This window comes from Oncorhynchus tshawytscha, unplaced genomic scaffold (assembly GCF_018296145.1).
Source record: "Oncorhynchus tshawytscha isolate Ot180627B unplaced genomic scaffold, Otsh_v2.0 Un_contig_16445_pilon_pilon, whole genome shotgun sequence".
In the NCBI taxonomy this organism is placed as follows: Eukaryota; Metazoa; Chordata; class Actinopteri; order Salmoniformes; family Salmonidae; genus Oncorhynchus; species Oncorhynchus tshawytscha.
Window position 1 is genome coordinate 102444 of NW_024609348.1, and position 18231 is coordinate 120674.

The 18231-nt window shown below is 44.9% G+C and overlaps 1 long non-coding RNA gene and 1 pseudogene across 1 annotated transcript; one reads left to right on the forward strand and one right to left on the reverse strand.

Moving 5' to 3' along the window:
• Window positions 1-2112: 2112 nt before the first annotated feature.
• Window positions 2113-7103, reverse strand: LOC121844639 (annotated as a pseudogene).
• LOC121844640 lies at window positions 3670-4065 on the forward strand. The gene is made up of 3 exons (XR_006082089.1): window positions 3670-3864; window positions 3906-3935; window positions 4021-4065. It is a non-coding gene; the product is annotated as an uncharacterized LOC121844640 (long non-coding RNA).
• Window positions 7104-18231: the final 11128 nt, after the last annotated feature.

Here is an 18231-nt window from a genome sequence, read left to right on the forward strand (position 1 = left end):
AGAACACAGCAGCCCGCCTGGTTTTCAACCTCATGTCACATACGGACTACGTTCAGGACATATTTTTTATTTCTATGCCTGAGATATGTGGTTGTCCCACCTGGATATTTTAAGATTAATGCTGTCAGTCTCTCTGGATAAGAGCGTCTGCTAAATGACTCAAATGTAAAGGTCACTTGTTCAAGGGGGCAGCAGGGTAGCCTAGTGGTTAGAGTGTAGAGGTGGCAGGGTAGCCTAGTGGTTAGAGTGTAGAGGTGGCAGGGTAGCCTAGTGGTTAGAGTGTAGAGGTGGCAGGGTAGCCTAGTGGTTAGAGTGTAGAGGGGGCAGGGTAGCCTAGTGGTTAGAGTGTAGGGATGGCAGGGTAGCCTAGTGGTTAGAGTGTAGAGGGGCAGGGTAGCCTAGTGGTTAGAGTGTAGAGGCGGCAGGATAGCCTAGTGGTTAGAGTGTAGAGGGGGCAGGGTAGCCTAGTGGTTAGAGTGTTGAGGCGGCAGGGTAGCCTAGTGGTTAGAGTGTAGAGGCGGCAGGGTAGCCTAGTGGTTAGAGTGTAGAGGCGGCAGGGTAGCCTAGTGGTTAGAGTGTAGAGGCGGCAGGGTAGCCTAGTGGTTAGAGTGTAAAGAGGCGGCAGGGTAGCCTAGTGGTTAGAGTGTAGAGGCAGCAGGGTAGCCTAGTGGTTAGAGTGTAGATGCGGCAGGGTAGCCTAGTGGTTAGAGTGTAGAGGGGGCAGGGTAGCCTAGTGGTTAGAGTGTAGAGGCGGCAGGGTAGCCTAGTGGTTAGAGTGTAGAGGCGGCAGGGTAGCCTAGTGGTTAGAGTGTAGAGGGGGCAGGGTAGCCTAGTGGTTAGAGTGTAGACTGGCAGGGTAGCCTAGTGGTTAGAGTGTAGAGGTGGCAGGGTAGCCTAGTGGTTAGAGTGTAGAGGCGGCAGGGTAGCCTAGTGGTTAGAGTGTAGAGGCGGCAGGGTAGCCTAGTGGTTAGAGTGTAGAGGCGGCAGGGTAGCCTAGTGGTTAGAGTGTAGAGGCGGCAGGGTAGCCTAGTGGTTAGAGTGTAGAGGCGGCAGGGTAGCCTAGTGGTTAGAGTGTAGAGGCGGCAGGGTAGCCTAGTAGCCTAGTCGTCGGAACAGGGAGGGTTAGAGGTAGAGGGGGCAGGGTAGCCTAGTGGTTAGAGTGTAGAGGCGGCAGGGTAGCCTAGTGGTTAGAGTGTAGAGGCGGCAGGGTAACCCTAGTGGTTAGAGTGTAGAGGCGGCAGGGTAGCCTAGTGGTTAGAGTGTAAAGAGGCTGGCAGGGTAGCCTAGTGGTTAGAGTGTAGAGGGGGCAGGGTAGCCTAGTGGTTAGAGTGTAGAGGGGGCAGGGTAGCCTAGTGGTTAGAGTGTAGAGGGGGCAGGGTAGCCTAGTGGTTAGAGTGTAGAGGAGGCAGGGTAGCCTAGTGGTTAGAGTGTAGAGGCGGCAGGGTAGCCTAGTGGTTAGAGCGTTGGACTAATAACTGGAAAGGTTGCAAGTTCAAACCCCTGAGCTGACAAGGTACAAATCTGTCGTTCTGCCCCTGAACAGGCAGTTAACCCACTGTTCCTAGGCCGTCATTGAAAATGAGAATTTGTTCTTAACTGACTTGCCTAGTTAAATAAAGGTTACAAAAAAATAAAAAATTAAAGAGGGTATATTTATAGCCCTGGTTACACCTCACGTTAACATGTGGTTTCTCCTGATCTGATCGAAGTGATCCAATCCAAACCTGTTTCAAAGTTTGCCGCATCTACACTTGGTATTGTGTCTGAATCCCAATAATCTCTCCATCCTCCTGAGCTTTGCATTCGTTCACTACTCTACACACATTTTAAACCATCGGAGTGGTGTAGGCATGACTTGGAGCAAGTTTCCATGTAGTTAAACAGACTGGCTAAAGTAAACCAAAACAGATTGGATTGGATCTCCTCTCATCGCCTCCTCGAAACCCATTGGACGAGAAGGTCGGAACAGGGAGGGATCCTAAAATCCATGTAGGGAAGGGAACAAGTGCACACTTTAGGAGAAAGGGGAGATGATTGGGACACACCCAGTGAGTTTTTCTAGTCAGAGTACAGCAACACTGTCCTACAGTCTCCAAACAGCAAACTAAATACTTTTAAATAAGTCATTTTTTAATTACAATTGGATATAAAGCATTTGGTGGTAAACCGTCAGACACGAAACATATAGCACTTCCACTACCAAGGGGCAGTTTCCCAGTCACAGGTCACACCTCATCATGGACTAAACTGTTTAAATCCAGCTGGGTCTGGGAAACTGGACCTCGGTGTGGTGAGACAAGGAGAACAGTTCAGTGACATTCTTCAGATTCTTGTTAAAGTAGTGGCAGTACATTTTGAGTGGTAAGAGATTCCTTCGTTCGCTGTCTGCCTGAGAGGTACATTTTTTTGGGCCCGGGGCTGAGAGCTGGTGGGGTTTAGTTTTTGGCCGGCGTGACAGCGGAGGTGGTTTTGACAGTCTTCTTCATGTGGTGGTAGTTGGGGAGGATCTTCATCAGGAAGTCGAGCTGAAGAGTCTGAGGCTGCAGAACACAAACACATGTTGTTCTTCACTGCTAACAGGGAAACAGTGGATGGACTGGTTCTTTGGTTAAAAACAAGTGCAGAAAGACAAAGCTACATAGACCCGTAGATCACTAATCTCAGTGTGTGTGTGTGTGTGTGTGTGTACCTGTGGTCGCTCTGTCTGCACACGTCTCTGACACCCCGAGCCGAAGATGACAGTGTTTTCAGGTATGACCTCACAGGTGTTGACCTGGCAACAGGCGCCGATGATACAACCAGAAGTTAGAATCATGTTCCTGCCCAGGTCAGCTGGAGGGGGAGAGGGGAGAACACAGTTTAGATGGAAGGGTTCTCTCCATAGTGATGTAATAACCAATCAACAGTTTAGATGATGGAAGGGTTCTCTCCATAGTGATGTAATAACCAATCAACAGTTTAGATGGAAGGGTTCTCTCCATAGTGATGTAATAACCAATCAACAGTTTAGATGATGGAAGGGTTCTCTCCATAGTGATGTAATAACCAATCAACAGTTTAGATGATGGAAGGGTTCTCTCCATAGTGATTTAATAACCAATCAACAGTTTAGATGATGGAAGGGTTCTCTCCATAGTGATGTAATAACCAATCAACAGTTTAGATGATGGAAGGGTTCTCTCCATAGTGATGTAATAACCAATCAACAGTTTAGATGATGGAAGGGTTCTCTCCATAGTGATGTAATAACCAATCAACAGTTTAGATGATGGAAGGGTTCTCTCCATAGTGATGTAATAACCAATCAACAGTTTAGATGATGGAAGGGTTCTCTCCATAGTGATGTAATAACCAATCAACAGTTTAGATGGAAGGGTTCTCTCCATAGTGATGTAATAACCAATCAACAGTTTAGATGGAAGGGTTCTCTCCATTGTGATGTAATAACCAATCAACAGTTTGAGATGATGGAAGGGTTCTCTCCATAGTGATGTAATAACCAATCAACAGTTTAGATGATGGAAGGGTTCTCTCCATAGTGATGTAATAACCAATCAACACAGACACACACAGTCATACAGATCATTGGGACGAAGACCGTCATTTCTGAATTTGTGGCATTTTAACCTTTCTTACCTTTGGATTCTATGACATTGTTGTCCCCAATTTTCATAGCTTGAGACACTGCAAGTATCATTGGTTAAGGAGAGTTTCATACTTTACCAACAAAATGACTTTCAGAGCAGCAATATACAGATACAGATATGGAATATCAGATAGAGGTCAAACAATAACACATACAGACATGGAATATCAGATAGAGGTCAAACAATAACACATACAGACATGGAATATCAGATAGAGGTCAAACAATAACACATACAGACATGGAATATCAGATAGAGGTCAAATGTCCAAATAGCTGTACCCTATAAGTCAGTGTACCCTACAGGTCAGTGTACCCTACAGGTCAGTGTACCCTATAGGTCAGTGTACCCTATAGGTCAGTGTACCCTATAGGTCAGTGTACCCTACAGGTCAGTGTACCCTATAGGTCAGTGTACCCTACAGGTCAGTGTACCCTATAGGTCAGTACAGGTGTACCCTACAGGTCAGTGGCTGTACCCTATAGGTCAGTGGCTGTACCCTATAGGTCAGTGTACCCTTGGTCAGTGTACCCTACAGGTCAGTGTACCCTACAGGTCAGTGTACCCTGTAGGTCAGTGTACCCTACAGGTCAGTGTACCCTACAGGTCAGTGTACCCTATAGGTCAGTGTACCCTATAGGTCAGTGTACCCTACAGGTCAGTGTACCCTACAGGTCAGTGTACAGGTCAGTGTACCCTATAGGTCAGTGTACCCTATAGGTCAGTGTACCCTACAGGTCAGTGTACCCTACAGGTCAGTGTACCCTACAGGTCAGTGTACCCTATAGGTCAGTGGCTGTACCCTATAGGTCAGTGTACCCTACAGGTCAGTGTACCCAATAGGTCAGTTTATCCTACAGGTCAGTGTACCCCGTAGGTCAGTGTACCCTATAGGTCAGTGGTTGTACCCTACAGGTCAGTGTACCCTGTAGGTCAGTGGTTGTACCCTACAGGTCAGTGTACCCTGTAGGTCAGTGTACCCTGTAGGTCAGTGTACCCTGTAGGTCAGTGTACCCTGTAGGTCAGTGTACCCTGTAGGTCAGTGTACCCTGTAGGTCAGTGTACCCTGTAGGTCAGTGTACCCTATAGGTCAGTGTACCCTATAGGTCAGTGTACCCTATAGGTCAGTGTACCCTATAGGTCAGTGGTGTACCCTATAGGTCAGTGGCTGTACCCTATAGGTCAGTGGCTGTACCCTATAGGTCAGTGGCTGTACCCTATAGGTCAGTACAGGTCAGTGTACCCTATAGGTCAGTGTACCCTATAGGTCAGTGTACCCTATAGGTCAGTGTACCCTACAGGTCAGTGTACCCTGTAGGTCAGTGTACCCTGTAGGTCAGTGTCAGGTCAGTGTACCCTGTAGGTCAGTGTACCCTATAGGTCAGTGTACCCTACAGGTCAATATAAGGTCAGTGATACTACACCCTAAGGTCAAACACGTTGTTACCCTATAGGTCAGTGGCTGTACCCTACAGGTCAGTGGCTGTACCCTATAGGTCAGTGGCTGTACCCTACAGGTCAGTGGCTGTACCCTACAGGTCAGTGGCTGTACCCTATAGGTCAGTGGCTGTACCCTATAGGTCAGTGGCTGTACCCTATAGGTCAGTGGCTGTACCCTACAGGTCAGTGTACCCTACAGGTCAGTGTACCCTATAGGTCAGTGTACCACTTCAATATAAAGGATACTACACCCAACTTCAAACACGTTGTTGATGCCGATGGTCATCGTCTTTGGCTCCACCCCCTCAGAGTCAGGCGCTATGTTCTCTGGATAACTGATCAAAGACAGACAGCCAGCTTCAATCAGACAGACAGCTTCATATCAGACAACAGGCTTCAATCAGACAGACAGCTTTAATCAGACAACCAGCTTCAATCAGACAACCAGCTTCATATCAGACAACCAGCTTCATATCAGACAACCAGCTTCAATCAGAAAAACAGCTTCATATCAGACAACAGGCTTCAATCAGACAGACAGCTTTAATCAGACAACCAGCTTCATATCAGACAACCAGCTTCAATCAGACAACCAGCTTCATATCAGACAACCAGCTTCAATCAGACAGACAGCTTCAATCAGACAACCAGCTTCAATCAGACAACCAGCTTCAATCAGACAACCAGCTTCATATCGGACAACCAGCTTCAATCACTACAATGTAGACCATAACATGACAGAGGAAAAGGAGACCATAACATGACAGAGGAAAAGGAGACCATGACAGAGGAAAAAGAGGTAGACGAGTGTGTAACAGTATAACTTTAGACTGTCCCCCTCGCCCATACCCGGGCGTGAACCAGGGACCCTCTGCACACATCAACAACAGTCACCCTCGAAGCATCGTAAACCCATCGCTCCACAAAAGCCGCGGCCCTTGCAGAGCAAAGGGGGAACTACTACTTCAAGGTCTCAGAGCAAGTGACGTCACCGATTGAAACGCTATTTAGCGCGCACCGCTAACTAAGCCAGCCGTTTCCACATCCGTTACAAGTGCAAACGAGAGGTGGGGGGGAAAAAAGACAGAATAAAAGCATGGAAGGAATAAAGTGTAGGGAGAATGGATGGATGTAACGGGGGGAGGGGCAGAAAGAGAAGCGGCAATAGAACACAGGAGAGACCTCACCACTGTACCCTTTTCCACTTCTAGAAGATTCACTGTTGTTATGTTCACCTGTTAATTATAAGAGCTTGTTCCTCGATGAGGTTGCCTTCTCCGATGACTATGGGTCCTGCCTCGGCAATGATGCGGGCTTTGGGATGGACCACCGTTCTGGCACCTGGAAAGACCATACATGAACAGTCAAATGTGTAACGCTAGCCTACCACATCAACCATTTTTTTAGCTGGCTCCAAAGTGGATATGTACTCAGTAACCTGAACCGTGTAATAATGTCAAGCTATATAGAGACTAGAGCTACTACAGACAAACGAATGTTGTTGTTGCTCATTGTTAAATAAATAGTTAGCGGACGTTACCTGACTAGCTAAGCTAAATGCTACATTTTACGTCTTCTTACCAATAGTGACTTCCCCTCTGATCTCGCTTTCGACGCACACCACGGCGCCAGCTGCTATTTTAGCACTACAAAACAGAAAACCAAGTGTTGGTAATAATCAGCAATACAAAAAGTGTACAATTTATGAATCATCTGTATGTCTACAAGTTAGTTAGCTACGATTTTAGCTGTAGCAATTAGCTAACTTAGCTAGTCACGTTAGCTAGCGGTTTCCTAAAACATTCAACACATTCAAACTATCACAAAACAGTATGAAACAGTAACAATGTGTTATTTGAGACACAATACTGAACTAAAAACGAATTCAAGTTGGAGTCGTAATACCTTTTTTGAGCATTTTGTTTATCCGACATTTTGTTGAGCGACTTGAGTTTTTTTCGACAATCGATTTCGAATCCTTCGCAGCATAAACGACGTCATTGTGCGCTTGCGTAGAACGCAGACAAGATGAGGAGGGGGGTGGGGACATTCATGGGGATTCAGTGTCACCTAGCGAATGTTTACAAAACTGCAGCTGAACTAATCTCCTAATAATATTTTTAGTCAGAGAAAATGGTTAAAGTATTATTAATTGTCCTCCTTTTTATGCTACTCTCTGTTTATCATATATAAATAGTCACTTTAACTATACATTCATGTACATACTACCTCAATTGGCCCGACCAACCAGTGCTCCCGCACATTGGCTAACCGGGCTATCTGCATTGTGTCCCACCACCCGCCAACCCCTCTTTACGCTACTGCTACACTCTGTTCATCATATATACATAGTCACTTTAACCATATCTACATACTACGTACATACTACCTCAATCAGCCTGACTAACAGGTGTTTGTATGTAGCCTTGCTACTTTTATAGCCTCGCTACTGTTTATAGCCTGTCTTTTTACTGTTGTTTTATTTCTTTGCCTACCTTATGTTCACCTAATACCTTTTTTGCACTATTTTTGCACTATTGGTTAGAGCCTGTAAGTAAACATTTCACTGTAAGGTCTACTACACCTGTTGTATTCAGCATTTCACTGTAAGGTCTACTACACCTATTGTATTCAGCATTTCACTGTAAGGTCTACTACACCTGTTGTATTCAGCATTTCACTGTAAGGTCTACCTGTTGTATTCAGCGCACATGACAAATGAACTTGATTTGATTTGAATCCCAAATCAAACCTAGCCCCTATCTCCTAACCGTATCCCCTAGCCCATATCTCCTAACCTTATCCCCTAGCCCCTATCTCCTAACCTTAGCCCCTATCTCCTAACCTTATCCCCTAGCCCCTATCTCCTAACTTTATCCCCTAGCCCATACCTCCTAACCTCATCCCCTAGCCCCTAACTCCTAACCTTATCCCCTAGCCCATATCTCCTAACCTTATCCCCTAGCCCCTATCTCCTAACCTCATCCCCTAGCCCATATCTCATACCCTTATCCCCTAGCCCCTATCTCCTAACCTTATCCCCTAGCCCCTATCTCCTAACCGTAACCCCTAGCCCCTATCTCCTAACCTGATCCCCTAGCCCCTATCTCCTAACCTTAGCCCCTATCTCCTAACCTTATCCCCTAGCCCCTATCTCCTAACCTTAGCCCATAGACCCTATGTGCCTGTGTAGATCTGAAAGTTTAAGAAGTGTCAACAACAAGTCATCTGATAGATAACCTTCACCTTGTCCTTGACTAGTCTCCAATCACCATTTATCCTGGTCCCAGATCAGTGTTTACTGTAGCCAGGTCTTTGACTGTATTCGTTCATCGTCATGCCGACCGGTGTGTACACAGAGGACAGAGTTACCTGTCAATCATCAACCCAGCTCAATGTCACTGTATCTGAAATTAGTACACACACACACACATACACACACACACACACACATACACACACACACACACACACACACACTTACATTTACACTTTTCAATTACCCTCTCCCACCTATCCCACTCCCTGATCATTTAAAAAAAGCATCATCAACAACAAATGACCCAACATTTTCTAGATAGTGAGTCCGAACTTCAAAACACGGAGCTTCAAATCCCTCAAACGTTCAGATGGATCAGAAAGGAAATTAGCATTTTCAAAACTCTATAAATTATTAATTATGGGTTGTAGAAGAAGAGAGTACATAAATGATTAAATATGCACTAACCTAATTTAGAAAGTAGTACATAATATATGAATTATGCACACACACACACACACACACACACACAGGGGCATGGACACACACACACACACACACAGGGGCACACACACACACACACACACACACACACACACACACACACAGGGGCATGGACACACACACACACACACACACAGGGGCATGGACACACACACACACACACACACAGGGGCATGACACACACACACACACACACACACACACACAGGGGCATGGACACACACACACACAGGGGCATGGACACACACACACACACACACACACAGGGGCACACACACACACACACACACACACACACACAGGGGCATGGACACACACACACACACACACACAGGGGCATGGACACACACACAGGGGCATGGACACACACACACACACACACAGGGGCATGGACACACACACACACAGGGGCACACACACACAGAGCATAACCAGACTCTCCCCTTTTTAGATGTTGGAGGAAGTGACGTGATAACGAGGTGTGAACAGAACAGATTTCATATGAGTTAAACAGACTGGTTAAACCAGAACAGATGACATATGAGTTAAACAGACTGGCTAAACCAGAACAGATTTCATATGAGTTAAACAGACTGGCTAAACCAGAACAGATTTCATATGAGTTAAACCAGAACAGATTTCATATGAGTTAAACCAGAACAGATTTCATATGAGTTAAACAGACTGGCTAAACCAGAACAGATTTCATATGAGTTAAACCAGAACAGATTTCATATGAGTTAAACCAGAACAGATTTCATATGAGTTAAACCAGAACAGATTTCATTTGAGTTAAACAGACTAACCACAGAACACAGTTAAACCAGAACAGATTTCATATGAGTTAAACAGACTGGCACAGGGGCATTAAACCACACACACACAACAAGATGATGAGAAGTTACAGACAGATGGACAGAAAGACACTCACCCCAAACTCCATAAAAACGAACAGACCAACATGACCATTCCCTTTACCTTTGAACTCTGACCTCACCTTGTCCTTGACTGATAGTTGAACTCTGACCTCACCTTGTCCTTGACTGATAAACAGAACTTTCCGTATGCATGATAGTTGAACAGACTGACCTCCACCTTGTCAGATGACTGATAGTTGAACTCTGACCTCCACCTTGTCCAGATTTCATGATGAGTTGAACAGACCTCCAGTGTTTACCAGAACAGATTTCATATCATGAGTTAAACCAGAACCATTTCATATGAGTTAAACCAGAACAGATTTCATATGAGTTAAACCAGAACAGATTTCATATGTCAATCATCAACCAGAACGTCACTGCTGACAGCTCAACCAGAACAAGATGATGAAATTACAGACAGATGGACAGAAACACACACACCCCAAACTCCACAAAAACGAACAGACCAACATGACCACGAACACGCACCGCACATGTCCTTGACACACAGCTAACAGCTCAATGTCACTGTGAATCTGAAATAAGTTGAACTCACTCCACCACATGCACTTGACTGATAGTTGAACACACACACTCCACCACACACACGACCTCCAGTGTTTACAGCTAACAGCTCAATGTCACTGTATCTCAAAATGCCACCACACACACGCAGAGGACAAGTTACCTGTCAATCATCAACCCGTCACTGCTGACAGCTCAATGTCACTGTATCTGAAATTACACACACACACACACACACACACACACACACACACACGACACACACACACACACACACACACACACACACACACACACACACACACACACACACACACACACACACACACACACAGCTAACAGCTCAATGTCACTGTATCTGAAATAAGTACACACACACACACGTACACACACACACACACACACACACACACACACACACACACACACACACACACACACACACACACACACACACACACACACACACACACACACACACACACACACACAGCAGGTGTGTCCTTTCCTCTGGCTGCTGCTGAACTCTGAGAACCAAACAGGAAGTCTATCATGTCAGAACAACAATCCCCTCTTACACCACTTCCTGTTAAGATCGAGAGAGACACACAGAGAGAGAGGATCAGTGTGTGTGTGTGTGTGTGTGTGTGTGTGTGTGTGTGTTGCTGTTATGGCCTCCTGTTGGATGTCAGACAGGAAGCTCCCAACTACCCAGAGTTCATCAGTCATCTCCATTGTTTCCTCTGACTCAATAATGACTGTAATGATGAATACGGATCACCTATTCATTCTCACACACACACAGCTAACAGCTCAATGTCACTGTATCTGAAATTAGTACTCACACACACACACACACACACACACACACACACACACACACACACACACACACACACACACACACACACACACACACACACACACACACACACTGATCCTCTCTCTCTGTGTGTCTCTCTCTCAAAAGACTTCACTGGAGAGTTTCCCGATTCATTAACTATTTTAATGTCAAAGTAAGTTGACAACACTCTGCAAAACCAAAACTGAATAAAAGTTTTGGGGATTTGACCTCATACCATTTTATTTCGAACTCAGGGAATCTATTTGAACTGTTGCCAGTTGTCTCCAAGAGTCAAAACATTTCTGTGATGTCGAATGCCTCCAACCTCAGTGGAAAATAATTAGCTGCAGTATTCACTTAGTCCACTAGGTGGTAGTAAAACCCCACTATCTCTACTCGCATTCAACCAGTCATTCATAAATTATAACTGCAGGGGCTCAGTCTCACATTAAACCCTATTCGCTATTTATTGCACTACTTTTCAAATCAAATCAAATGTATTTATAAAGCCCTTCTTACATCAGCTAATATCTCAAAGTGCTGTACAGAAACCCAGCCTGAAACCCCCAAACAGCAAGCAATGCAGGTGTAGAAGCACGGTGGCTAGGAAACACTCCCTAGGAAGGAGTTTTGTTGCCTTAGCGACTCAAACTGAATTCTTCCGCTGCTCAATCGGTCAGTTACATACTTCAGTCTGAGACTGTCAATCACTGTGTTCCAACCACTGTGTCATAACCACTGTGTTCCAATCACTGTGTCACAATCACTGTGTTCCAACCACTGTGTCATAACCACTGTGTTCCAATCACTGTGTCATAACCACTGTGTTCCAATCACTGTGTCACAATCACTGTGTCACAATCACTGTGTTCCAACCACTGTGTCATAACCACTGTGTTCCAATCACTGTGTCATAACCACTGTGTTCCAATCACTGTGTCACAATCACTGTGTCACAATCACTGTGTTCCAACCACTGTGTCATAACCACTGTGTTCCAACCACTGTGTCATAACCACTGTGTTCCAATCACTGTGTCACAATCACTGTGTCACAATCACTGTGTTCCAACCACTGTGTCATAACCACTGTGTTCCAACCACTGTGTCATAACCACTGTGTTCCAATCACTGTGTCACAATCACTGTGTCACAATCACTGTGTTCCAACCACTGTGTCATAACCACTGTGTTCCAATCACTGTGTTCCAATCACTGTGTCACAATCACTGTGTTCCAACCACTGTGTTCCAATCACTGTGTTCTAATCACTGTGTTCCAATCACTGTGTCATAACCACTGTGTCATAACCACTGTGTTCCAATCACTGTGTTCCAATCACTGTGTTCCAACCACTGTGTTCCAACCACTGTGTTCCAATCACTGTGTTCCAATCACTGTGTTCCAACCACTGTGTCATAACCACTGTGTCATAACCACTGTGTCATAACCGGCCGTGATCGGGAGTCCCATAGTGCGGCACACAGTTGGCCCAGCGTCGTCCGGGTTTGGCCGGGTTAGGGTAGGGTTTGGCCGGGTTAGGGTAGGGTTTGGCCGGGTTAGGGGAGGGTTTGGCCGGGTTAGGGTAGGGTTTGGCCGGGTTAGGGTAGGGTTTGGCCGGGTTAGGGTAGGGTTTGGCCGGGTTAGGGTAGGGTTTGGCCGGGTTAGGGTAGGATTTGGCCGGGTTAGGGAGGGTTTGGCCGGGTTAGGGTAGGGTTTGGCCTGGTTAGGGTAGGGTTTGGCCGGGTTAGGTTAGGGTTTGGCCTGGTTAGGGTAGGGTTTGGCCGGGTTAGGGTAGGGTTTGGCCGGGTTAGGGAGGGTTTGGCCGGGTTAGGGTAGGATTTGGCCGGGTTAGGGTAGGGTTTGGCCGGGTTAGGGTAGGGTTTGGCCGGGTTAGGGTAGGGTTTGGCCTGGTTAGGGTAGGGTTTGGCCGGGTTAGGGAGGGTTTGGCCAGGTTAGGGTAGGGTTTGGCCTGGTTAGGGTAGGGTTTGGCCGGGTTAGGGTAGGGTTTGGCCGGGTTAGGCCGTCATAGTCAAATAAGAATTTGATCTTAACTGACTTGCCTAGTTAAATAAAGGTACAATAACAAATGGTTTCTGGTGACCTCATGAGGGATGTTGTACTAAACTAAGTAGACTATTCAGCGATTGGATCATTTCTATCCAATCAGAGAAGTAAAGACAATGAAAATGTACAAACCTCTGCATGACCCGCAGAGGCTCTGGTCCCACCCATCTGTTTCAGGGACCAATCAGAAAGGTTAAAATGTTTTTCCTGTTCTGGAACTCATCATGGAGGTACTCAGATCCTGACTCATTGAGAGAAGAAGGAGCTAATGTCCATGGGCTGGGTGGTTTTGGTAGCTAGGCAACTACTTTTGACTAGGGTCCATTAGGTTCTGGTCTAAAGTAGTGCACTATATAGGGGATAGGGCTCTGGTCTAAAGCAGTTCACTATATAGGGAATAGGGCTCTGGTCTAAAGCAGTTCACTATATAGGGAATAGGGCTATAGTCTATAGTAGTTCACTATATAGGGAATAGGGCCCTGGTCACTAGTAGTTCACTATATAGGGAATAGGGCTCTGGTCTAAAGTAGTGCACTATATAGGGAATAGGGCCCTGGTCTAAAGTAGTGCACTATATAGGGAATAGGGCCCTGGTCTAAAGTAGTGCACTACATAGGGAATAGGGCTCTGGTCTAAGGTAGTGCACTACATAGGGAATAGGGCTCTGATCTAAAGTAGTGCACTATATAGGGAAAATGGTGCCATTTGGTAGCAACTAGAAAACAACTAGCCTATTTTCCTAATAATGACCCTAATCAGTTATCGAGTATTAACCTTTAGGAAAATGATACAACCTCCCCTTTAACTCATAACAGTTAAATGGTAGAGATGAAATGATACAACCTCCCCTTTAACTCATAACAGTTAAATGGTAGAGATGAAATGATACAACCTCCCCTTTAACTCATAACAGTTAAATGGTAGAGATGCGATGATACAACCTCCCCTTTAACTCATAACAGTTAAATGGTAGAGATGAGATGATACAACCTCCCCTTTAACTCATAACAGTTAAATGGTAGAGATGAAATGATACAACCTCCCCTTTAACTCATAACAGTTAAATGGTAGAGATGAAATGATACAACCTCCCCTTTAACTCATAACAGTTAAATGGTAGAGATGAAATGATACAACCTCCCCTTTAACTCATAACAGTTAAATGGTAGAGATGAAATGATTCAACCTCCCCTTTAACTCATAACAGTTAAATGGTAGAGATGCGATGATACAACCTCCCCTTTAACTCAAAGCAGTTAAATGGTAGAGATGAGATGATACAACCTCCCCTTTAACTCAAAGCAGTTAAATGGTAGAGATGAGATGATACAACCTCCCCTTTAACTCATAACAGTTAAATGGTAGAGATGAGATGATGATGAGAGAGATAATAACAAGAAATGTGTGTGTGTGTGTGTGTGTGTGTGTGTGTGTGTGTGTGTGTGTGTGTGTGTGTGTGTGTGTGTGTGTGTTACATAAGATTGTGGCAGCGTGTCAACAAATAATTTTATCATCGGAAATGCAGAATGCTATGGAATATAAAACTGAAATATACATGCAATTTACATTCATTATTTCTATAATTTCACACACAGATACGGGCATACACACACACACACACACACACACACACACACACACATACTTCCTCTCCCCATTGATTCTGGCACAGTACTCTGCAACCTCTCTCATTGGCCCCAGTTCATTTCTCACGCTGAGTCTCTCCCCTGTTGTCCACTATATTAACACCCTCAAAGGAAAGAGTGTGTGTGTGTGTGTGTGTGTGTGTGTGTGTGTGTGTGTGTGTGTGTGTGTGTGTGTGTGTGTGTGTGTGTGTGTGTGTGTGTGTGTGTGAGCCTGTGCGTGTAATAATTCTACTAAAAAGACATGAGAGAAACAGAAAGAATTTAAATCCATGTCACGACTCCGATAAACTGGACACTCCCCTTCCCGTTCGGGTGGCGCTCGGCGGACACCTGGTGGCCGGCCTACTAGCTGCTACTGATTATTTCCTCCCCCTCCTTATGTGTTGATTGAGTGCACCTGTCTTGAATTAGGTAGTAGGCTTTATTAGTCAGTCGGCCCGCAGAGTTCCTTGTGTGGGATTAATTGTGTGACCATCTGTTTAGTGTACTTGTGTGCACGTCTATGGGTTTTGTGGTTTTCCCATTTTGAGGGTTTTCCCTGACCGTTTTAAGTCCCCTGTTTGGGGGCATTTGTTTGTTCATTGTGTGTGTGTTGTGTGTGTGCATTTGTGTCGTGTGGCTTATGTTCGCCGTTTGTCGGTGCATTAAAATAGCACTCACCTGAACTCTCTGCTTCCTGCGCTTGACTCCTCACCCACTACACTCAGATCTACTAAAAGACAGTAATTATCAGAAAGAATTTAACACCATCCATCCACCCCATTACGTACTCCCTAATCCTTCAGACTCTTATCTTAACCAGCCAAACTAGCTGCTAACTCATTAGTACACGTAAAGTTACTTATTTTCCTCTGGACAGGCAATTAGACAGGCTTTACAGACATTAAGTATCATAAGAAGAACTCATTAAGTACCATCTGTTTAGTGTACTTTTCCTCTGGAAAAACTGGAAGACACATTTTGAGGGTTTTCAAAGACATGGATTAGGTCAGGAGAAAACAGACAGACAACAGACATGGATTAGGTCAGGGTTGGACAGGGAGAAAAGGGTTATGTTCAGACAACAGACAGGGATTGTCGGTGCATTAAAACAGCAGACACCAAACAGGGCTTAGGTTGAAAACAGACAGACAACAATCCAGTAATTATCATAAGAAGTAACAGATCCATCCACATTACAGACAGCTAATTAGGTCAGACTCTTATCTTAACCAGACAAACAGACTTAACTCATTAGGTCAGGAGAAAACAGACAGACAACAGACAGGTTTAGGTCAGGAGAAAATCAGACAGAGAACTCAAACATGGGATTACTTTTCCTCTGGAAAACAGACAGACAACAGACAGGGATTAGGTCAGGGAGAAAACAGACAGACAACAAACAGGGATTAGGTCAGGGACAAAACAGACAGACAACAGACAGGGATTAGGTCAGGGAGAAAAAACAGACAGACAACAGACAGGGATTAGGTCAGGGAGAAAACAGACAGACAACAGACAGGGATTAGGTCAGGGAAAACAGACAGACAACAGACAGATTAGGTCAGGGAGAAAACAGACAGACAACAGACAGGGATTAGGTCAGGGAGAAAACAGACAGACAACAGACAGGGATTAGGTCAGGGAGAAAACAGACAGACAACAGACAGGGATTAGGTCAGGGAGAAAACAGACAGACAACAAACAGGGATTAGGTCAGGGAGAAAACAGACAGACAACAGACAGGGATTAGGTCAGGGAGAAAACAGACAGACAACAGACAGGGATTAGGTCAGGGAGAAAACAGACAGACAACAGACAGGGATTAGGTCAGGGAGAAAACAGACAGACAACAAACAGGGATTAGGTCAGGGAGAAAACAGACAGACAACAAACAGGGATTAGGTCAGGGAGAAAACAGACAGACAACAGACAGGGATTAGGTCAGGGAGAAAACAGACAGACAACAGACAGGGATTAGGTCAGGGAGAAAACAGACAGACAACAGACAGGGATTAGGTCAGGGAGAAAACAGACAGACAACAGACAGGGATTAGGTCAGGGAGAAAACAGACAGACAACAGACAGGATTAGGTCAGGGAGAAAACAGACAGACAACAGACAGGGATTAGGTCAGGGAGAAAACAGACAGACAACAGACAGGGATTAGGTCAGGGAGAAAACAGACAGACAACAGACAGGGATTAGGTCAGGGAGAAAACAGACAGACAACAGACAGGGATTAGGTCAGGGAGAAACGCTTAGAGACAGTGAAAGACAGGTTTACAAACAGACAGTAAAAGACAGGTTTACAGACAGACAGTAAAAAGACAGGTTTACAGACAGACAGTAAAAGACAGGTTTACAGACAGACAGTAAAAGACAGGTTTACAGACAGACAGTAAAAGACAGGTTTACAGACAGTAAAAGTCAGGTTTACAGACAGACAGTAAAATACAGGTTTACAGACAGTAAAAAGACAGGTTTACAGACAGACAGTAAAAGACAGGTTTAGAGACAGTAAAAGACAGGTTTACAGACAGACAGTAAAAGACAGGTTTAGAGACAGACAGTAAAAGACAGGTTTACAGACAGACAGTAAAAGACAGGTTTACAGACAGTAAAAGTCAGGTTTACAGACAGACAGTAAAATACAGGTTTACAGACAGTAAAAAGACAGGTTTACAGACAGACAGTAAAAGACAGGTTTACAGACAGACAGGTTTACAGACAGACAGTAAAAGACAGGTTTACAGACAGGCAGTAAAAGACAGGTTTACAGACAGACAGTAACAGACAGGTTTACAGACAGACAGTAAAAAGACAGGTTTACAGACAGACAGGTTTACAGACAGTAAAAGACAGGTTTACAGACAGACAGTAAAAGACAGGTTTACAGACAGACAGTAAATAGACAGGTTTACAGACAGACAGTAAATAGACAGGTTTACAGATAGACAGTAAAAAGACAGGTTTACAGACAGTAAAAGACAGGTTTACAGACAGACAGGTTTACAGACAGACAGTAAAAGACAGGTTTACAGACAGACAGTAAAAGACAGGTTTACAGACAGTAAAAGTCAGGTTTACAGACAGACAGTAAAAGACAGGTTTACAGACAGACAGTAAAAGACAGGTTTACAGACAGACAGTAAAAGACAGGTTTACAGACAGACAGTAACAGACAGGTTTACAGACAGACAGTAAAAGACAGAGAGGGTAGCATTCCAGAGAGACATCACAGACTGTAACGTTCTTTGCTTCACGGAAACATGGCTCACTCGAGACACGCTATCGGAGTTGGTACAGCCAGCTGGTTTCTTCACGCATCACGCCGACAGAAACAAGCATCTTTCTGGTAAGAAGAGGGGCGGGGGTGTATGCCTTATGATTAACGAGAC